Source organism: Pygoscelis adeliae, unplaced genomic scaffold (assembly GCF_000699105.1).
Source record: "Pygoscelis adeliae isolate BGI_AS28 unplaced genomic scaffold, ASM69910v1 Scaffold394, whole genome shotgun sequence".
Taxonomy (NCBI): Eukaryota; Metazoa; Chordata; class Aves; order Sphenisciformes; family Spheniscidae; genus Pygoscelis; species Pygoscelis adeliae.
This window is the reverse complement of record NW_008824666.1, coordinates 288568-313263: the sequence shown is the minus strand read 5'-3', so window position 1 is coordinate 313263 and position 24696 is coordinate 288568.

The following is a 24696-nucleotide window of genomic DNA, read 5'->3' as shown; positions in this document are numbered from 1 at the left end:
GAGGAGTAGATAATGATTGCTTGCAATCTCAATTATAGGTGACTAGGTCACTTTTCGGAGAAATTAGTTGTAATTTTCCAGACTGGGGAGGGAGCAGGATTCAAAATGCCTGCTTGCCAGAGAGCATAACCGCAATCCTGAATTGACACAATCACTGAAATATTTAAGCTGGGGAAGATATCTAATTAGGTAGAAGTACGCTGGAGGCTGGATTCCTTCCATTCTACTTCAGGTACCAGACAGTAGGCAATCATAGAAAGTTACGCATTTCAGAGGGCGTTTCAACTCCATGTACATGCCAGGTTTTCTTCAATCTACTTAACAACCAATTCTCCCTCTGCAGGTCTCTATCTGTCCTCATTAACTTTTATGGAGAGTCTACAATCACCACACTCCTTTCTTAAATGTCTCAGTTAAATGTTTTAATGGAGGCAAACTCTATCTGGTCCTAAAAGCTTCTAGAGCTTTTTGTTAAAGATGTGCCCTGACAGATGCAGCTGCCGCACAGGACATTTTAAATTAAGCATCACTGTAAATTGTCTCATGAACTCTAGGCCACAGTCATTAAACTTCACATTTTTGCTTTCTGTTATTGATTGCAGAAACTTTTCTGTTAAAAAGTCATGTTAAATCCCAGTGTGACATCCCAAGGTTACACTATTCCAACTAACTGCAATTCACATTGAGTAATATTAGGAGCAGAATTTCACCATTGTCTATAAAATAATTTGTATCTCAGTTGTTACTGTACCTTTCCCAAATTTATATTATGACCATTTGTGTTCTGTAGTTACTGTGGAAAGATGATGGTCTCCATAAAGTCTAATTTCCCTAAAATGTTCAATTGCCTTTACCCATAGGTTATTCTGTTTCATTTTTTAAGATTAGTTTCATTTCATTGACATGACTTGTCAGGCTTGGATGGATGTGAGTTTCAAATGGCAAACACATATATAAGCACAGACTCTAATGAACCTGTGGTGTAATGATGCAGAAGTGTGTGTGTGTTGGTTACTATCAATGAATAACAAAAATACAGAAGCTTAATTGAGAAGTGGGAATGTAATAATGTTGGATGGTGTTATTGCTTTTTCTGGGAAGAATTATTGCATCTTTAATCACAGACGAGGTTCTCAGAAAATCGTTTGCCTCAAACAAATGAGAAATTGGAAGAAGAAATGAGCATACAGAAGACTCCCAACAATCTTATTTCTCCAATGTGACCAAACAGAAATGTTTGCATGCAATTAATGTAGTTGAAATAAACATGTCGTGACACCAAATATCATTTTAAGGCACTAGGAGACTCATTCAAGTGAAGCAACTGCATCCGCTGCTGCTATATTAAATTTTAAATAAAACCCACAAAATCCCAAGAGTTTCTCTGCCAGAACACACTATCCCACAAACTCTACTGCAGGAGTTCAACACTTAGCCATCATTACTGTAAACACTCCTTTTCCTTAATCTTTAGTATGATTTTATTGTAACATACATCGGTGGCAGACCAATTACATTGACAAGTCCCTTTCTGTATTGTTTGTTTCTATCCATGTCTGAAGCTGAGAAGAGAAATCAGGAGCATGACCACACTGCATAAAAGCAATACTGATGGTTTAAACATATATTTACTATTGAACTGGACAAAAAGAAAAGTTTAAAAAAGGACAGACTGCTAAGTGAGTAATCACTGGGTAGATCTCATTTCATTTGCCTAAATGTTGATTAGAGCACATAAATGTTGAAATTGGAAAACTTTTTATGGATCCAGACTGGCCTTTGTTTCCTATTCATGTGATAATTGTATTAGTTTTTGAATAATAATATTTATACATTAATATTTACAGCAATTAATTCCACCATTTGGTTCCACAAGGATGCGTCTAAATCACCTATTAAAATAGAGATAAGAATTTACAATGGCATAGAAGTCAAACACAGTCACAAATGATTAGTAAGTGGATCACTTACAATAAGCAGTTCAGTAACAGATCCTGCCCTTCTACTCTAACTGTATACGATCTGACACCCCTGGAAATAAGGGGATTCTGCATGCTTTGACTTTTGAGCACTGAAAGCACAATAGATGCTGATCTTAAATGCCATATTAAGTTGTCTGAGCATGACTTGCAGAGCCAAATCTCAGTTTCTCTGTACCATCACTGTACATATATGAAAAAATCCAGAAAAGCCTGCAGGACAGCTTGTAGAGCTGATCCACAGCCACCGAGCTGTGCAGGACTGATGCTCACCTATCCCCTTTGAGGAAGATGTGGGCTTTTGCTAGCCAGCGTCCATTCTGGGGTCATTCTGAGAAGGACATTTTGAAAGATAAGTAAACAGCATAGTGATCAAGAAGGTGTCAAGGCTTCAAGTGCATCAACAGGGTCAGCAACCCCTTTCCTCCGTCCTAGGGGTTTAGCTGCCTGTCTGTGTTCAAGGTCAGTTCTGATATGGTGAAGCCATGTATGGATCAAACTTCCATAAACACAGCAAAGTGTGTGAGAAAACAGTAAGAAGCCTCACCTGATGCTTCCTTACCTCAGGAGCTGCACTTCAGCCATGTCCTTGGTCTTGGTCCTTACCTGGGCTTCACTATAGACATTCCCATGCCTCCCTTGCTGATCCTGACCTTGCTTTGCTGTCATGACATCCTAGCTTGACCTCTGGTCTGTGTCATCACAGCAGGCTTCCCTGATGATCACTGGACTATTTGGCTGACCCTGGTTACCGTCTTTGGACCTACTCTGCTCTTCTTGTTACAGCACTGGGGGACTGTACCCCTTGTTGGTAAGATCATGGCCCCAGCCTGTCACTCCAGTTCCTGGCTCTCCTCTTGTGGAGCAGCCACTCTTGCTGCTTCCTAACAGAAGGCTGCAGTGGGGGGAGATCAAAAATAAAGGCCACCCTATTTCTGGATGGTATATAACATGTTAATGTTAACACTTGTATTCCTTAGGTGATATACTCTCACATTTCTTTATATGCATTTTAAACTCAGAAGGAGAAGGATGCTGAGGGAAATATTCCAACTTTTCTTTAAAAATGCTAGTGGCTGCTGGGGGTAGACAGCAAGGGAGCTGAAAACAGACAGCAATTCCTCATACTCCGAAAACACGCAACATCCCTGCAGATGCCTGGAATGAGAAGTGCAGGAAAGATTTCAGAGAGACTCTTCAACTGAAAAATAATGATTTGTGGGGGATTCTGGCAGAGAAAGATAAGGCTTGGGACCTGGTTGGTGGGATTTGAGGAGAAGATTCAGTTGTGCCAAGCAAAACACACATAACTTCACATTCATTCTGAAAGCCATAAGAAACAATAGGGTGTCACTGTACTTATGGTGCAGTTTGATCGATTTGTTGGGAAGAAAGGAAGGTTGTTTTATTTACTCTGAACTGGAGAGAAAGGAATGTCACATTATCTTTATTAACCATATGTTTCCACCCTTTCTTACATTTAAATGCATATATATTGACATATTTTATTTTCTGCTGTATACCCCTCTCCTAACCCTGGTTCCATGCTTCAGTTACTTCAGTTAAAAGCAGGATTAGCAGTAACAGTGGTTTTATTTTTATTTTGCATACACTTCATACAACCATTAAAGTATGGCTATTTATCTGAATGCCTTTCTTATGCATCCATGATGCAAACACAGCAATTCCATCCCAGAAGACACTGTGTAAAGATGCACAGATGAGTAGGGTTGAGTTTTATTCAATCTGGACTGTTTTCAGTGAGACATTGTGATTTGTACCCATTACTGCTCATATTGGTGTTTCTACACGCTGTGAGATCAGAGCAGAAATGGATCATACTTCTAATCCAACTCTTTCTAAAATGCATGGAGGAATCTCAGTTACTTCCACATCAATTTAATTCACATATGTATGGGGGTAGGAAACTTGTTCCTCGGGAGTGAAGAAAGGGCTATCTTTTGGAGGAACCCACTGTGGGATGTGAAGGCTGCTGCAGACATTCAATCAATTTGAGGAATCTGTTCAACACTGTCTCCTCCTGACACTCAGACTGAATGGATTTCTTCCCCCTATATCTGACACAAATGCTTCTGAGGTTGATGAAACTTCTTTGGACACAAAGAAAGAGATAGGCATACTTTCAAAATTCCTAATCGCTAGCAGGAAATAACAGTTATAGCATGATGTGCCAACTAATGCTAAACTATGATGCTGATGGAATCAAGATCTATAATGAAAACTATGTTGTCGTGGCAAAATGATTTTATAACTAGAACTAGGAAAACTTTTTTTTTTTTTTTTAATATAGACTATTAAACCCACAAACCCCTTAACCCTATTTTGGCCCATCAGAAAACGTTAGATTTGCAGTTTAGACTGAACACAGCAAATGTGCCAATCTCCCAGAAACTTAGGTATTTAGCAACTTCTTGTTTGTGCCCAGGCTTTTTGAAGAAAGGAAATCCAGCCAAATGGCCCAGGCAGGAGCTTCAGTATGCCAAAGAGAAACTTAGTGTTGGTAGCTGGGGAATGAGAACCCAGGAACATGCCAGTGAAGTCTCTGGTCACTTCTTTTTGTAACACTGAACCATTGTAAGAACTCTGGGATGCCAGGATACCCGAGTCCTGGCATTTCTTGAAACTTGGAGAGAGACTGGATTCTGCGTCACAACTCCAGGAGAGAAATCTTAGGTAAAGCCAGGTCCCAAATAACTTGGATTGATAGCAAAAACTTCACATTTGCAGCTTTGCTATCTGAACCTGAAACGTGGGCCATGGATCCTGGATTCCCAGCCCCAACACAATCTACTTGCTGTACTTTCTCAAGAACTGCAGTCAAGTGTGTTACATGAGCTTAATTGTGGAGCCAAGCCAAGACTCTGTTTTGATAACAGGAGTTTGTTCACTCATATACATGCAGTGCTTTGGGGAATTAAAATGGATGTGCTCTAAATGTGACTATTGACAGAAATAGGGCTTGTGAAATCAAAGGCATGAATCAGAATAGGAAGCTGTGTTCCTCACGTTGTGCTCTATATATACTTGTTTTTTTACAGTCAGGCACTTATTTAAGAAAATGACATGCTCCATTTAGTGAAAGCAATGGAGCTGCTTTAGTGTGAAACAGAAGTAATGAATGCAGTGTGAGGATGGAGACCCCACATACTAAATATGGCTCTGGACAAGAACAGATTCAGTTGTCAATGGGGTTGTGTGTATTTACAGCAGGACTGAGTTTACTACAGTGCTTTGTCTTTTCATTGTCATTCATTAAGTTACTTAATCTCCTACTTGCCTTCAGAGAAGGAACTATATCAATATACACTATGCTTTCATTTATTTTTATATGGCACTGCTCATATTTAGACTCCTTCAGTGTGTTATGATGATTTGATCATTATAATCATCTGTAATACAAACATAACACTCTGTATACTTGTAGTTAATATCCACCAGAAAAATCCTATCCATTGTTAATGTGGGAAATCTAGAACTGTTCACTGCTTATGTGAGCAGTGACTCAAGATAAATTTTATGTCTGGAGCCACTGCCATCTCAAAAAATTTTAACACACATTTTTGTTCATTCATAGATTGGCACCTTTGGTGACCTTTGATATTCTCTGAAACTGGACTCACTTAGGAAATACGTTGTCATCTTATCATTAAATCCTCATTTAAAAGTTTATTTTGTGTATATTTGTAGGTTTTCAAGTGGCATTCATAGGAAATGGTTAGGTTGTGTAACTCCTAGATGAGCATTTTATGTTTACAAATATAGCTTATTTTCTCTGCAAGTTTATTTCTCTAACGCATTCCCTCCTGCCACTCACACATGCACGGAATTGTTTTGCAACAGCAACATGACATTATCTATCTATCACAGATAACCTATTCTTTGGCTGGTCAGCTATATTGGCCTATGTTTTATGCTCTGCCAGACCTTGAAGGTGAGGAGTTCATAATATTTTGATTGTATCTAAGCCACTCTGAAAGCATTCTCATTAATGAGCAAAATAAACAGAATGATGGAATGACATAGGACATGAAAGTGCAGAGCGTTTTCCAGCCGGGTAGAGCAGCTTAATAGATCAGACAGACAAAGTAGTTTTCTGACAAACTAGAATAAGATATTTAAGCTCTTGCAGGACTGCAGGACTATTCCCTTTCACAGCAATGATGAAAGATACTCAGATGCTTAAGTCTCTTTTTGGGCCACAGCCTCAAGAAATTACAAGTTTAGGAAACTCATTTGTCCTATGGCTTCCTTCTGAAACACATCAGGTGTCATGTGTACATACGTCTCCTCAGTAATTGTGCAAATGAATTTTCTGCTAGGCAGTTTTCTATGAAAAGGACTGATTCTTGGCCAGGTACACGGCTCTGCTGAATTTCCTTTAGCTGAAGATTTGACCCTAAGTTCTCTGTGTCCTTATTTATTTGTTTTGTCTGAGTGTTTAAGTTTACCATGATAGCTCAGGATGGATATTCCAAAGACAGACCTATGTCAATAATCCAACCAAGTCAGCTGCTTAAATAACCATCTAAGGCAAGGTTAGAGGTTAAAGTTAGAGCTTTAAACTCCTGAGGTCCACATGTACTAGTATCATTCTCATTTCTACATCCTCAATTCCAAAGCTGAGTGGGAGTGCTGTACCCACAGCGTGGAAAATTGATGTCCTCTCTTTTGCATGGATTCTTGGTATTGAATCACAGAATACATCCAGAAGATACTCCTAAGTAAGGACATAAATGACAGGATTCACTTCACCTAACATTAAAGGTGAGCTATAGCTCCAGATTCAGAAATATATGGGCTCATTTCAGCTGTCCACGCACCCTGTGCCATTTGAGGTGCCTTCGGTTGTCTGTGATATTTGCCAAAGGATATCGATTATGGCAGACCCGTGCCCTCCTAGGGCAGCTGGAGGCCAGGCCAGGTATCCTAAAGGCATCTCAGATGGCACTGCTCATCTACATGTGGGCAACTCCTCACCATTACAGCCAGAAGCTGGGAGACTGGTTCCTTGAATAAAGATCTCTGCTCCCCAAAAAGGAGTCTAGATGCCATGGGCGTGATTCATTTGCCTCAGCCTTGGTATCTACTGCCATTTGAGATGCTCCATGGCATCCAAACATGCATATGTAGCTGGAAAAAAAGACATAGGATTCACAGAATATCTGTGACCTTCTGGAACAGCAGCTGGACACCAGACAGGATTTCATGGGTCATCAAAAATAGCACTAGGTGCCAATTACTAGACACCGGAATTGAAACCTTAGCTTAGAAGTAGAAGTTTACATTATAAACATCTACAGTTAGGGAAAAAGAATATTGTCTTGAAATAACTGATAACATCTGGACATTTTGCTTTCTTTCCTACTAGGGCAGAGTTATACCTTACAGTATATTCACGACTTCTTCTTTCAGTTTTATACTTCTTCCAGTTTTATTTGATACACTTCCAGTAATTTTTCCAATGAAGTTGCCAACAAATGCATTTCTGTGTCAATAAGCATTTCCAGGTTATAAATCCAAATTCTGGAGATAAGGGAAGAGTTCAGATTTAAAGCTCATTTGTTTTGCAGCCTTTGAGCTGCCATTATCAATTACCATTTCAATTAGTGCTAATTGAATTGCTGAGGTTTCTAGACGTTGGGCTGATAGCAGTAACTCATTTCATCTAGACCAAAAAACTGTTCGCATCTTTCAATCACAAACTCTCACTTGTGATTATCATATATAGATACTAAAAGGTGGACTTACTAGATAAAGAATAGCTGTCAAATACACTCTAAAACTCACTGTGACTCTGAAAGACCTTGAACACATGCATGACATTTTTAAAACCTCAAAGTAATAAAGGGAGTAAAATTTATTACAAAAACCTGAACTTAATTGTCATGACAGTTTAGGGGGTTTCTTGGGTGTCAGATGTTATGCTCATAAAGCATGATTTTACTAAAACATTGCAAGGAGATGCTCCTCTGATTTCTGAATTTCCATGAGAAGATTGATGTTGACAATACGGATGTGCTTGCATGTATGTGCTCTTAAAAATATTTTACCAATAATGTGACAAATGTATAACCAACATATGATTGATGCAGACATCCCAGAAGTGTTTTTGATGTCTCTATGACTGTCAGAATTTATATTTGAAAGAACATCTGTAAAATGGAAAGATTTTGTTGGTACTGAATTTGTACCTCCTTTCTTTCCATCCTACATTTTTTTCCATATGTTTGATCATGCAAGGTTTTAAGTATGTGATGTCACTTAAAAGCACAGGCTCCCCAGAGCCTTCCTGAAGTCATTGTGTAATGCCAGGGTCCACCTCAACTGCAAATCAGGAGCCCAGGGAGCTCTGTGTCTAGTCCACATACCACAGCATTCTTTAGGCCTGATGCTCAGATGTCTATTATATCTGAGTGTACTTTGTTGATATTGCCTTTTATGTTTATAGAAACCTAATATAAATAATCTTAAAAAAAAAAAGTCATCAAAAACACCAAAGGTCTGTATGCTTGGCAAAATTTATTCAAACCACAGATTTTCACATAGTATTTTCATTGTTCTGTGCCTGCCAGTATCAGGAAGTGCCCTTGTGGCAGATGAAGAAAATAAAAGGAGTGTACTAAACTTTTTCAAACCTCAGAAGGGCTTTGAGGTTTGAGCACGGATCTCAGCCAATTCTTATTTTATCTGAATCTGGTCTTTATTCCTAATGGTAATAAGATTCCTCTCCCTCCTCCCCCTCCCAAATGCCTAAAAACTGGTGGCTGAAAATAACTCAAGAGGAAGGATTGTCCAGTAATTAATGACTCCACGTAAGATTGAGAGGATTCAGCCATAATTTCCTTTTCAGACATAGACGTCCTACATAACCATTCCTCTCTGTGCCACAACTTTCCTTATTAAAAAAAAAAAAAAAGAAAAGAAAAGAGATTTTGCTTTTGTCACAGTAGTGCTGAGAGGCTAAAGCCATTAAAATGATAGAGTGGAAAAAATACTATGCTCAGGGACAACCATAAGTTCCTTAGGACATGTTCGCAAGTTTCCAAGTGATTAATTTATCACAGCTTAATGCATTGTTGCTTTCCAGCCGAATTGTGATTGCTGACCGTAGCATTCTGGCTAACTGCAAATGTGAATTAAATGTTGCAGCAGAAATCATTATGCAGGAGATTAAAGATATAACACATTATTTTGCAGGTGAGAAAGGGTAGGAGATCACACAGAAAGCTACTACTAATCAATTGAGTCAAGTGCAAAAGCCATTTCACTCACGTGAAACCTACGTTTTGGTGAAAACACACTTTAATTGGGTTTATTAAAATTCTGACAGAAATGTGTAATCATCCACTGACTGTGGATATACACAATTTCAAATTTTCTTTGGTGTTCAGGGCTGCTTGGCATCCTAGTTTTGGTTCAAGCTCATTCCTAATTGATTATATTGTAATGAAGGGTACAGGAAGGGGGTAAGAAGAAGAAGAAAGCTCAAAATTGCCTTCCAGGCATAAAATGTGTTTTGATTTTCAGTTAATGAAAATTTTTTATTGCTCAAATTACTCCTTAATATTGTGGCTGGATTACTCTGGAATGGGGTTATCACACACATATGTCCCATTGGTCTACATCTCAGCAGTCAGGGTGGGTTTATTTTGGCGGGCTGGAAACAATGTCGGTGGTTTTCTTTTTATTTAAAGCAGCAATTGGCACACTTGCAGAGTGCTTAATGATTTGTTTTCAGAGAAAAGAAACTTGTTACAATTTGGGAAAATGCTTTTATAATCTTAGATATGCAGATGTAAATGTAGATATATATGTGTGTATATACACGTACTATATATATATTTATATGTATGTGTGTATATATATACATACATATGTAAACATTTTAGAAGCCATTGAAATTTTAAAATTACCTCCTTCCTTTTTTAAGACTAAAATTGTCTTCTCAAATATTCAACCCCAGTCATACTTTCCCTCTTTTCATCTCCCAGTGAATATCATTAAGAAGTGATCCTTATGAACTACAGTTGCTGATGGTTTCAAAAAGCAGCTTCAGTGTACTAGTTACTTGCCAAGGAAATTTTAGCAGTCTCATTTTAAATGTTGAATGGATTCAACAGCAACTTTTGCCAGAACAAATGATAACTGAATCTCAAGAGCTTTGGTTTAGTCCTGGTAGGCCTGCAAATGTTCAAATATACATCTGGGGGCCACTGAAACGACGGGAAGGCTTGCTGTTGACTTCAGCTGTCTTTAGGAGTTGGCCTCAGAACTTGCATCAAGCCCCCAACGTGTTTGAGTTTCTTCTTTCCCTCTTGGCCCCACATGACCCCCGTCTTTTGAAAGACATCATCACAAACCCAGGCCTTATTACACTGTTGAACTCCGCTTCTTACTTCTTTTAGTGGATGAATTTCTGAATCCCTACACCATTTCTACCTGCTTTGGCTGAAAATGTATTTGTTGGGTGCATCTCAATTCCTGCTTCCTGAAGTCCTTCATGTGCAAAAGTCGTTGCTTAGACAGTCCCTGCACAGACAGATCTTAGCCCAGACATAATGCAACTGGATCAGCAGCACCACATGGCTTGCTCGCACAGGACATTCCAGATGGGAATGCCATTGTTTTTTTCCAACTTCCTATAATGTCATTAATGCAAAACATTATTCCAAATTCAATTTAAAAACGTTAGGCTGAAGAGAATTAAAATTAGAATAATCTTTGTAGATGAAATTCAAGACGTATGTAACAAGTCTTCAGGAACAACCTTCATAATCCCTGAATAGCTTTATTATTTTCTCTTCAACTTCATCATTTTTTTCCTTTTTAATTAATTAGTAAAATACAGAGGTTTATACTCTCTAGTGGCTGATAGTAATGAATTCTTCCTTTGTAATTTGATCTTGTCATATTATATTTAAATCCTTCAGAATAGACAACAGACATCCTAACTGATTATTACAGAGATCTTTCCCTCTAGTATTTATATTTTCTCTTCCCAAACAAGACCCCACAGAGTTGACTAGCTAACTTTTCAACGCATGTTCAATTCCTATGAGGGTAAGCAGGAGTATAAAACCACAGATATCTGATATTCTCTAATAGTTTGATTGTTCAAATTTAAATGAAATGAACACTTATTTTGAGAAAGCTTTCTTGCAGTCATATGTTTTCCTTTGCTTTGTCCCTGCTTTCTTTGAGTCTTAGCTTCTCCTCTCTCTCTTGGGAATGATTTAATAAGTTTATACTACTTAAAGAGACTGAGGCTGTATGCTGTTGAATTAAACAAGCAATATTTTAAACACGTATCATATACAACATAATCTTTTTCAACCATTTGTGACTTATGTTTCTTGGTGTGTTAGATAAAAAAAAAAAAGATATTTTTGTTTGTATTTACTCTTTTAAACTTTATCCTAAACTTCAGGGAGAAAAATTGTATCTTCGCTTCCATTCATCAAGTTATTCCTGCTATCTTTCACTTATGGACTATATATAAATTTAAAGCATAAATTTTTCTTGTAGACTAAAAAATTACACAATAGTTTGTAAAACATAGTCCCAAATCTAATTCAAATTGCTATGGCTTTTTCCTCTGCTTAATTACCTGTAAGAGCCCTACTAAAAATGATTTATAAAGGAGTTTAATGCTGTGTTTCAACAACTCTTTTCTGGAATTTGTACTCTCTTGCTGTGTTGTAAATTTATAGAAGGTGATCTATCTTTAGCCTCCCTTGGAGGCCGCTTGCTTAGTGCTTGATGTGATGTTCAGTTTATTCTTTGTTGCTTTCTAAACACAGTAATCATGATCAATAGAAGAAAGATCCTGCCAGCTTTTGAAAAGTCTTGTGGCACTTTCTGGGAAATTATTTATTACTTTTCACAAAAACAGTGACTGTCTCTTTTCTTTTGTGTTAACTTTTTTCATTTTTGTAGATGTTAAAATTTTTTGAGGATTTTGTTTTTTTGGTGAAGCTCAGAAATCTATCCAGGAAAAATAATTTTTTAATTAATGTTCTGTTGAATCACAAAGCTGCTTTCTAGAAAAGACAAAAGAGAAAGTTTCAATGGAAATGAAACAAATAGGTTCATGCTGAAAAATAGCACAGAAGAGCTTGTATCTGTGCAAGATGGATGACCAGGGGATCAAGAGTAGACTAGGGAGTGATATGGGAACTTTTTGGTAATATCCTCAGAGGCAGGCAATGCGCATTTGATGGGGTCCAATCCCATACCTGTGGTTTGAAGATACGGTGTATTCTTGTGCATGAACTGTGTTTTAGGAAGTGAGTTTACTCACATGGAGAACAACTATCTTCAAAAAAATGTTAATTTCATTAATATCTCTGTGAATATGTAGATGTCCTATTTATCCTTTTAGTCTTAACATATGCCTTTCTTCTAAGTAATATTTTACTGAATCCTGCCTGGTGAACTGAAAGAGCCAGCAGAAATCCTAACCCTGAGCTAGGACATAGAGGAGAAAGTCTCTCGTACTTCAGTATCTTTGCCATATACCATACAATAAACAAATGGAATATTATGGCTTAGGTTATATGTCATTTTAATAAAAAGCACCAATGGTGTTTATCCCAACAATATTGTGCTTTTCTAATGACAACTAGTAAATTTGCAATACCTAACTACCTCTGAATTAATTTTTTTTAATCCAGAAGTACTCCCAGTAATCTGCATAGGAATGAGTAAATTATTATGTAATGTGAATATGTATGTCATGATCTGGCTCTAATCTAATTTGTAGATTAATATAGAAAATTAATGCATCCTAGAGAAAAGGAGAAAATACTGCAAAAACTGTTTCTACTTTCCTTTGTGTGCCTGAGGACCGAAGTATCCATTTATTTGTTTTTTAATAATTGAGTCATGGTATGGTGGAGTTTTGGGTCTCAGATACCTCTTCTAATATTTTTTCTAACATCATGGCATTTCAGGCATGCCCATGGTAAAATAAATCTTCCTTACTTAGAGGAACCCTTTGAAAAACAATATTTGAATAGATTTTCTCTTGCTGAAGACAGCTGTCACTTTTGCTTCCCTTATCTCCTGGGTATCCAGGGTTGGAAAGGTCTTCTTTTGAATTTATTTTATCATTCTACATTTGTTGCTCATATGGTAGACATTTGCTGACTCTATGGCATATGTGTTATGCAAACCCCAGTGACTAGAGTGTTTTGAACAGCCATGAGTTGTAATTCCAAACATATTAAGAGATTAAAATAATTGCACTGTTTAATTTTACAAGCTTTCCACAACAAACATAACCACCCACTCCTATACTAAAAGAAAACGAAGTGACGACAAGGTCTACACTGTTTTCCAAGGTTAGCTGTGAAATGACTTTCTTAAACCGCATAGATTAAAATAATGGTCTTGCTGCCCTTGCACACCTAAGCCTTCCAGTAGGACTGGTCGTAACATAACTAAATGAATTATTTCTGATCTTCACCTACAGCTCTTTTTAATAACGGCATCAGGAATCACGAGTCTGAATTGCTACTGCCTGTTGGAAAAGCCCGTAAGTACCATGGTGGTACATGATCAGGGCTCAGGGACTTATACCTGGTCATCTCTGCAGTGTGTTAGCCCAGGCTCTGGCTTGGTTTTGGTCTGTGCCACATAGCCCTCTACTAGACAATGCCTGGCCAGTGTTCAGAGGACCTTGTTTCTCAGGGGGATGTGGATGTGAGCTGTGCTGTGCCACCACCTCTCAGGGCCAGAGAAAAGGCCATCGTCCATTTCTTTCACCAAGACAGATGTAGCCAATGGAAAATTCATATATGAAGACTGTGGCCCTTCATGTGTGTCTATTTTATAGCCTAATGACATATAAAAGGTAAAATTATACCTTCTAGTAATGCATGTTTAACTGGCTGACAGTTATACTCTGCATCTGGAGAGAGATCTGGGGATTCTGGGGATTTGGCTTCCAGATGATTAGAGTCAGAGACCTGGTGGGAATTTTGACTTCCATTTGCTTGCAAAGCCAGGTTCTACATTCATTTACATGACAACATGAGGAAAAAACTAAACTATGTCTGATATATACATCTATACTACCTATGTCTTTTCATCATAGCGGACTCATGTCCACACTGTTTATATATAAAGAGATGTCTGTATGTAATTTATTATATTTCATGAATAACAGTAGAATAGTACCTTGGTATAAACTTTGATCCCTTTATTTTTTTCTTTTTCTTTTAATTTAATCTAATCTGAAATTCTTATTACAGTAAGAGTAATCTTTGTCCTTTAAGTATGAAATACCTAAGAAAAGTACAAAGTACCTGAACCCTATTACCAATGGAGGAAAAAAATCTCACAAAAATAAGTTTTCCAGTGAGATTTCTGATAATTCCTTCTTGCAGTAAGGTGGGCACTGTTCCAAACAACACATTCTTTTTTTTGTATATATTTGAAATACTTCAGCTTCTGCTAGAAACCTGAAAATACAGACTTGTAAGGAAGTGCATTCCTGTGACATATGATAAGTCACAAGAGAGAAATATCTATGCTTTCCATGATCAAGTATAAAAAAAATTGTGTGCATATTTCCAATAGTTAGGGGGATCATGATTCATATTTACAAAAAAAAAAAAAAAAAAAAAAAGCTGGATTCAATCACTATAAATTTTAGACTTGTTTCTGTAATGTTCCCAAAACCACAAGGATACAATTTCTGGCATAGAAAGTCCTGGAAGCTGGGACATATCCCTGGAAGCTGGAGGACCATAACTGCAAAGTGTTGCTATATCCTTGCCCTGTTCATACTGTGTACCCCCCTGATATGTCTACTGTCTGACATGTCAGAGACAGGAGACTGGGCTAGATGGATGTTTAATCTGACCCTGTATGTCTGCTCTTATATAAAAATCACAACCCAAATGACTCAAGGTTTGCAGAGGAAGAACTTTGTACAAAATCATCTTCTCCAAATTGATGGTAAAACTTCCATGAGTTTCAGTGGAGCAGACATTCAAAATACCAGTCTCCCAAATTCTTTGGGAACATCCAGCTCTGAATCCAAACACCAACCGGCTCACCTTTTTGATGCATCTCTGAGCAGAATAAACAAATTATTTCTGCTTTCATTCCAATTTTGCATCGACACATTCAGCTGCAATAAACTTCTCTCCGTGAAGTTATAACTAGGTGGATCCCATCCAGTAAAAGTATGTTGTTTAGATTCAGTCATGCTTGTAAAATGTTGATGAAAGTTTCTGGCCTTAATGCTAGGGAAGCATTCAAAAGGGAAGTGGTTTTCCAAGTATGAATAAATGCTGATTAAAAAGATATGGAGAAATCTAACTAAATTCAGCTTATTTTTCTCTGTTTCTTGCATTATCCATTTTTCTACTTAAAAAGAGCACTCAAATTTCAGTTTTTGTAGGAGTTTATTTCATTTTTTAGAGGGTTTCTTGTAAGAAGAGAATGAAATAGGGTGTAAGAAGGAAGTAGTTACTTGTACTTTTTAGCTACTTTCTTGACAGTGTTTTGGGAAGTTTTTAAGTGGATTTTCATACAAACCAAATCACAGGATGTTAATAGAGATTTGTTTAATCTCAAAGGAAAATTCATTTAGAAAATGAGTAGTTTTCATAAAGGCAGAAACAGGTTTTGAAGTCAGAAAACAAAAACATTACTGTGTGATTAGGTCAAAGAATAACATGGTATAAATATCACCCTACTGGAAAAAGGCTCAAAGCTTCAGTATGTTAACAATCAGTGGCCCTCACCCAGCAAAGGAAACCAGCTGACTAAGAAAAAAATCATAAATGGGAGAAAAAGACTAATTTCAGAAAACTGCTGAATTGTCCACTCAGGTTCAACAAAAGTGCCTGAATTTCTGACTCTGTTATGGTGAACACAGAATCTCCAGTTTTAGTCTCCAAAGGTTGACAGCAACCTTGGAAGCATGTTGCAAATGTTGTCTCTATAATCGACTACAGTACAGGCCCCAAAAGCTCATTAGAAGACTCAGCTTTGTAGTCATGTCTCCAGATACTCCTCTCCTTTTCCCACATATCTAGTCATACTTTTCTCATTTCACGATGCTGTAGTCCCCATAAACTGGGTTTTATGTGAAGGCTTGTCTGTGTTATTAAGTGACAATCATCCTTTCAAGTTAACTCAATTTCTGATCTTCCCGCTGCTAGAAAAAGACCTTGCCTTAGACGTGGACTCCAAGTGAAGCAGCTAGCTTGAACATGTTCAGATGAAATAATATTTCAGCAGAATAGAAATCATGTGTGGAAGCTTTAGGAACTGCCTCTAAAGTTGACATATGTGCCCCTTATTTCCTCCTTCTTCCTAATAATGCTAATGAGGCTTAGACTGGCTGGTGGCATTACAAATTTAAGATAGTAATCAGGAGCTAAATCACATACTCCTCCATCATGCTGCTCTCCCCCATGGTAGCGTGGTCTGTTGCAGATTCACGTGTCAAATCTATTCCTTGGATAGTTCTGATATTTTTCCCTTCACTTCTGCAGCTGTTCCTTTCATGTCACTTTTGTTCTATCCCATTTCTCCTGCTCATTCCTCACTGATATAAACTCTGCTTAACATCTGGGAAAGTTCTCCAGACCACTTCCTGAACCTACAGACACTGGTAATAGTAATAGTAATAATAATGAAACATTTATGTATATATTACTCTTGTCTCTAAAATACTTGGAGCTCTGTGCAAAAACAAATGCCACCCAATCAAAATAAATAGAATAAAAACATAATAAATACATGAAATAAAATGCAAATAAGTTTGCAGGTGCTTGGACCCAAGGTCACGCAGACACATGTGTTTTAGCTCAGTGTAGATTGTAGCAAAGTCTGCATAGCCATCAATTGAGTTAATCTTATTGCAACAGTTTTTACAAGTTCAGGCTCCTGCATAACCACGTTTATTTTGTACATAAGCATGGACCTAGCTTTAAGTCCAGTTGAGCAGCATGCGTTCAATACACCTGTTATTCTGCCGACAAAAGACCACCTCTATGTCTACAAAGAGCAATAATACACCAAAGACAATCAAGTTAATTACCTTAACTGTTGAACTGAGGTGAGTTTCTCTGTGCTACTGTGGATATATATATCCCCTGGTATTCATATGAGTCTTGATATATTGATAAACCAATAATATTGGTATAGTGGTATAGTACTGGCACACTGATATAAATATCCACTGGCAGACCAGTGCTGTTCTAAACTTCCTCAGCAATCTTTGCCTCTCCTATTTATCTCTTTCCATCTCATATAGTCACTACCCAATGTGTTCTCTCTTAAGCTGCACAACTAACTTTCTTCCCCCAGTGACAGCCCAGTCCTGGCCATCATGCCAAAAATGCCCTTTTGCTACATCACTTGGTAGACTTGTGTTTTCCTCTGCTGATGTGATTAAATAAATAGTCTGCACTCAGATCTCAGCAAAATCTGGTGGGACTATATGTCCAAGTCACTGGGATATTTTTTTTCAAATATCCACACTACATAATTGCTCTTGCTTCAGCATTTGAAAGGCAATCATCCAACTCACTTCTGGAAGAAACAATGATGAATAATCTACCAAATGTCTTAAAGTCTCCTTTCTGCCTCTGTAGTTTTGCATGGATATTATCCACCCTGGGAAATGTGCTGTTCCTCAACTTCATGACGGCCCATTTTCATTTCAGATTGCATAGAGCTGTTTTCCTTGGCATTGGGACTGGCTGAATGAATCATCCCCATCATGCACAGCAGGGCTGTCTGGGGCGGGGTGGTTGAATAAATCGCTGAAGTGTTCCTTCTTGCTTTCCCCTTCTTTCATCAAGACCTTACCATCTTTAGTCCGACTGTGGTTTTAACAATTCATAAGCACGTCTCACATTTCCTTCATAAGCATGTAGGTGGCATTTAACTCACCGTAATTTTAGCTGTTCAAATGTTAGTCATTTTGCATTAACTCATCATCTGGTCTTCCTCTAGAGTCAGCACAGAGATGCTGGCAGCTTCAGCAGATTCATTGCACTTAAAGGTGTCCAAAACAGTTATGCTGTATGTCTGTCTTTAATTCTAATATGTGTTTCCTGAGTCAGTTCTTTTTGTCACTTCTTATATTTTCACTTTTGCTATTTCATCAGATCCAGGACTCTAGATTAACTGCTGCAAAAGCACTGAATTCTTGGAGCCCTGGAGAGGTATTCAGGGCATAGTGAGACATGTTGGTAAAAACCTTACTGATAGGACTGTCTTAATTACTTTTTTCTGAATCATTTTTATGACATTTATAATGACATAGAATATAATAAGACTGAATCAGTTGAATTAGTCAAAGCCTAAAAATGTTTTAATCCATTGAAGTAAAAGGTAATAATAACATAATTCAATATGAACAATAGCTTTTCCTCTCTTTCCTACCATTGAAATGTGCCTTGTAACTATATAGGGGTGTTGTATCATTCTCAACTTGACAAATTCCTCTAGGTAAGGCTGTAAAAACTGCTTATTTCAGGAAGATTAAGGATGGAGGCAGCTGGTCAAAAAAAGAGATACTTTTTTTTTGATAGCCTGGAGAAAAGGAGGCTGAGGGGAGACCTCATCGCTCTCTACAACTACCTGAAAGGAGGCTGTAGCGAGGTGGGGGTCGGTCTCTTCTCCCAAGTAACAAGCGATAGGACAAGAGGAAATGGCCTCAAGTTGTGCCAGGGGAGGTTTAGATTGGATGTGAGGAAAAATTTCTTTACTGAAAGAGTGGTTAAACATTGGACCAGGCTGCCCAGGGAAGTGGTTGAGTCACCATCCCTGGAAGTATTTAAAAGACGTGTAGATGAGGCGCTTAGGGACATGGTTTAGTGGGCATAGTGGTGTTGGGTTGATGGTTGGACTCGATGATCTTAGAGGTCTCTTCCAACCTTAATGATTCTATGATTCTATGATTCTACTTTGATGATTTTTGAAATGTTGTACTGATTCTGGTTTTGAAATCTTCAAAAGGAATTCACATCACCTATTTTCATATATTTTATAAACCTGTTTTGTAGTTAGAAAATATTTTCAAAACAGATGTTATGACAATAATATCTTAAAGATCATTATTTTTGTTTCCCATTATAATAATGGGAACAATTTATAAAAAAAAAATAGTATCAGTATTCATGAAGACTTTTTAAGGTATTTTTTCTGGGATGGGATTTATTTCACCTGAAATATACCGTGTAAACATAAGCATATAGTTTAAGCTGGTCATCTAGATTTCACCTAGTGTCAAGAGAGTCAGGTGCCTCAAGTCTGCTCTGGAAAATGACAGAGATAATCTGAGACAGGTACCTGAGACAGATGAATATTGAAGTGACTGTTTATATGTGCTAAGCTCCAGGGACATAGATGCCTTGCTTATATTTGATGGTAACGCTGAGACTATATAAGTTAGGTAAGGTGGAGAGTCCTATCAATTAACTATAAATATGAATGGTAGAATGATAAATTTGGTATGCTTTTACAAGATTTGTCTCTGAGCATTTTGATGCAGTTTTGCAGATGTTGACCCCTTCTGTTCCAGGGGTTCTGTTCGATAAATCAATGTCAGACTATTTTTAGAATGCAAAACCATTTACAGCTGTACGGAAGTCTCTTCTTGCAGTATAAATTCTACATGATAGAAAATATACATTTATTTTTTTTTTTAGTACTCATCTACCATCATGAGAAACTGCCATCTTCATGGTCAAAGATAAGACTTAATACAAGAATCAGGCAGCAGGATCAAATACAGTGCTGACCAGTTGCCTTTTATAAACTTAGTCAAGGATTCATGGAAGTCACTGGACTCTCCCCATGGAAGTCAGAAACCTTTGTATGGTGTTTATAGCAGCCAGTAGAAGGAACAAACCCACTGCAACTCAGTCCAGTGTCTTACTGCATTCTGAAGCAAAACTTGCCTTTGAGGAATGGGGAATACCACAGCCATAACTGGTGGAAGTGCTTTTCAAATATTTTTTCTTAATTCACGTTTGAGAATTCAGTTTTGAAATGCAAAAACTGACTGCAAATTAGGATTTGAAAAGAGCTGGGTAAAATCACAAGAAAATAATAAAGCCTATTTTTAAAAATTCCAAATGACATTGGAATGATGAAATTGCTGGGTGGTTCCATGACTAGCTGAATGACATTATCGTAGAGGTCATAGGTAGCTACTTTGAGGTTATGATGGAATATCTAATGAAGAAGCTGACAAATAAATAGAAAATGTCATGTCATTTAAAAAAAATAAAATCCTTTCTTTCTATTTAAGCTTGTGTCCATCAGTTTATGATTCAAGAAAGGAAGCAGTATTGACAGAAGAATATAAACCTCTGAAGCTTTTACAGTTCAGAGTTCTGAGCTGGAAGGAAAGAAGCTGAGCCCCAAACACACAAAGAAATTCTGGGAATGGTGAGATGGTAATGGGGATTCAGACTGCATATACTAAAGTTAGGATTTTAAGCCTCTCTAACAAATATGGATCAAGACTCCATCTCATACAGTCCATATACTTTGTGTTTTGTGTGTGAGTTAGTATTATATGACATGAAAGAGTGCATTATTAATGTTTTACCCACTGAAAGTACCAAAAGAACAACTGCACCGAAGTGCCGACATAACACGATCCCCTCTCTATGGAAGGAAAGAGGCAGAAGCCTCTGTCCACCTCACTAACACCTCTGTTTGTAAGGACTGGCATCAAAGGAGACATTTCTCAGTAGGCATAACTAGTTCAAAACCACTTTAATTTAGAGCAAAGTTTCTGGCCTATGGGAATGCAGACTTATATATATTAACAATTATTTACATTCTGATTTGGAGTATGCTTGTTTGATATTGAGCTTTTTGGTGTTCTGCATTTGCTACACCTGTAAATGAAAATCCTAAAAACTTAACCAAAGCTGTTCTTGATTAGGCTAACAGTCTTTCCAGTCACATAGTCTCTCAGCAGTCACTGATGGATGCCTAGGGAAGAATTTGAAGACAGGATGAAAATGGAGTGCTGCTTTTAAAAAGCATTCCTTTAACCTCCAGTTTTTGTTGCTTACAAACTTCTTGTGCAGGAGAAAATCTCTTCAAATTTATTAACCCTTGATTGATTTTTCTTTATGAATTTTTAGCTGCCTTTTGAACATGTTTTCCTTCAAGGACTTCACCATTTACAATGTTACTGACTCTCTTCTGCCTGAGAATAAAACTTTTAATCTTTGTCATTAAAGAATGTATAATCCTGCACTCTGTGCCTCTCTGCATCTTTGGTCTCCCTGTAATGTTCAGTTTAAATTTTTCCCCTTAGCCCCTTAGTTCCATTTTCATTTAGACAAAACCTGTATCCAGTTCTTTATCTTCTAACAGATTACTTAGTTCCTGAAGAATCTGAACCACTCTTCACTGTGCTACTTTCTCAGTGTTATCATAAGCCTTTTCCTTTCTACATTTCTGCCTGGTCATGTGCAGGGTACTTCATAGTTCCCTGCTACCATGAATGCGCTGGTTCTTCACTTTCCAGCAGCCCTAGTTTTCCCCCAATGCTGGTGTGTGCTGATATCCTCTAGTGATGACACCTGGCACATGGGAACCATCAGTGGAGCTCTTGTGGTCTCCACCAAACAAGAGCCTGCCCAGCACAAGCTTTTAATAACCTTTTCTTCAAGGTCCTTTCATAAACAGGTACAACCACAGCTTCCTCATTGAAAGGTAAGGACTAAATACTTATTTGTTTTTTTATTTAATCATCTGTTATTGATTAGGCACTTCTGAAAATGTAAGGGTAAGCCTACACTGGTAAGTCCATCTTGAGATGATCTAATAAGCCTTTGCTGCACCTATTGATTAACTGGAACATTTATCCTCGGTGATAGCTATCGTTACACAATCTAAAGTTCTATATAAACCATATTGACTAAGGATTGTTTTAGTTTGCTAAATGCTTATTCTTATTATAAAGGAAATGTTTCCTAATTTTTAATTATACAACCTTTCATATTTTGTAGGGCTGTTTAGAGTGTAAACTAGGGCAATAATTGTTCATTTAATGTAGGAATAAACAGCAATATTGTTAAAGTGAAGTTCTACCACTGAAATTCACAGTTGAACCTGATTCTTCTACTCTGGCAATCAGCTGCAAAGAACAGATTCACTGTGGCAAGAAAATGATCTGATCAAATGAGATTACATGCATGTGTGCAAAGAACAAAGAAAAGCTAAGCATGACATATAGAGTCATATCTGTCTATATGTCAGGATTTTGTGTGCTTATCTTAAAACAATATACTGGCGTAAGTAGGAGATTATATATTTTATCATAGTATTTTACTGCTTACAGAGCTAATGAGTGTTTAGCTTCCTCTGTTCCTCTCCCCCCAAAATGTGTTCTATTATATGGAAAGAATAGTAAATATATTGATGCATTATGTAATCCATGAATTTAGTACAAATTGAACAGACAGATTGCAGTTATAGTACAGATGTTCTCTTTATTGGCTAGAAGTCCAATAAAAGCAGTATTTTGAATTTTAAAATATAAATGTGCAATTTTCATTTGGAACATATACAGAACCAGGTAAATGGGTGCACACAGAAATTACTTTTAAAAGCATTTCTATTTGCAAAATCCCTATATACAAAGCACATGCCCAGAACTCTGGTTGCTTTCCATCAAATTGCCTATAAAGTTGGAAGTATTTCCATAATTTTAAATTGCCCACATAACATAGGAGGGTTTGGAATTATGGTTGCTCCTCAAATTTGTTTTTATAAGCACCTGAATTTGGAACTGATTCAAATGGCATTTTAATATGTGCTGGGTCAGGCCATACTGATTTAATTTATAAAATGTATTTATCAAGAAAAGAGGAAATTTAAAGAAGTGGAAAATATAATAAAATATGAAACTAGATGGCAGAAATGCACCCACAGAACATAGCTGTGAAGTAAGTCAACATTAAATGGCAAAATGTAGGACTTTGTGGGCTACAGATGCAAAGATTATGAAAAAGCTCATGAAAGCATGTGTCTTCAGAAACACACAAACCCATGTCAAGTAATCTTTTGAGTAGCTGGCAAGCTGAAAACCATTTTTGCTGAGCACACAAGGCATGAGCTGATCAATAGTGTATACAAGTGTCAGCAAATCATAATTTGACTCATACCATTTGAAATTGATACAGGCTCAGCACATTGCTAACATTTAATCGTTGGAGAGGACCATTGATTTCAGTGTTTGATGTACTTACGCGTTGCACATGCACCTAAAGAGCTTGCTGGAATTTTTTCCAAAGGAACAGTCGATTATATGAAAGATTCTGAATCTTTATTTCCTCATAATTTTGATTAAAAAGTGCAATATTTAACAGTAATTCTTGTGTGCATTTTATACATTCTAGCATAATTAAACTGTCTGTAGAACACAGAGGTTGAAACTAGATATCAAGTGATCGAGTCAGGATGCTCATTTCATAAGGAAATATTATGAGATAACATGAGTGTTAGTCCTTCTTCCAAAAAGTATAATGGACTAGATTTTCAGGACTCAAGTCTTCCAATTTGTCTGAGAGCTGGACCCGCCAGTAGGATGCCTCCTGGTTTTCATACGATCTTAAGGAAGGTGCTGTGCACCTTTTCCTAAGGAAAATTGCCACCCACTGAATTGCCAGCAGTGCTTGCTGTAGCACCTGGAGGGACACTGGAATTTTTCCAGCCAAGCTGAGCCCCAGCCCTGCGTCAGTGAGCTTGTGGAAATGAGGCTGCAAAGCTTCAGGCTACCTGGATAAAAGTAAAATCACCAATTGTAAGGTGTTCTGGTTGTATGAGTTTATTTATAGACTAAAATAAACTTCATTGAAAAGCTCCATGAATGCTGAAAGCAATATTAAAAAAGTGAAATTATGATTATAAGCTGCTGAATTTTCTATATGCCTGATTATTAAAAAAACCCCAACCTTCTATTAAAGCAATGCAGGTATTTCAACCAATAAAACAGCACATTAAATCATAGTTAAGAAATTGCCGGAGCAGGACAAATAACTACTTGAGAAAAAGTGAAAAGCAGAAAGAAACAAATCAAGCAAGACCCAAGCAAAATCCAAACTTTAAGAAGAAAAACTCCTTTCAGGTACACAAGTGCCTAGCAAAGGGTTTCCTGAAACTTTGCACTGTGACTAGGGAGGTGCATGGCAGCAGAAGAAATCAGTGTGGTTCAGTTCCCAGCAGCTCCATTAACCATGTTCTTTAGAGTTTTATCACCTTTCTGTGGTTTAAAGATGTATTCTTTTAAAAGTTATATAGATTAACAGAGATAGCAATGTGTCCTGGAGATGTTGGCTATGGAGCCATAATGTCAAGCTATTAACCCAGGGAAATATTTAGGAAGGAGCTGGGGTAGCAAATAGAGATACTCAAGATAATACTGTTTAATGTCATGAATATAATGAATAATTATTGATAATGAATCATTGTGGCAATAGCATGTGATATGTGTTATCAGAGGATACAAGGTCATAAGAGGGCAATTCTGATTTTTAAGTTAATCTGCCCTCAATAATAATTTTTATTAAACTCCAACACACAGCTTGTTCACCAGACTTTCCTGCTCATTGGTTTGAGTGATTACCTCTGTCATAACTGAATTGTCTGGAAACAGAGTCAAGAAGCAAGTGGAAGCCAAACTAGCTAGCAGCAA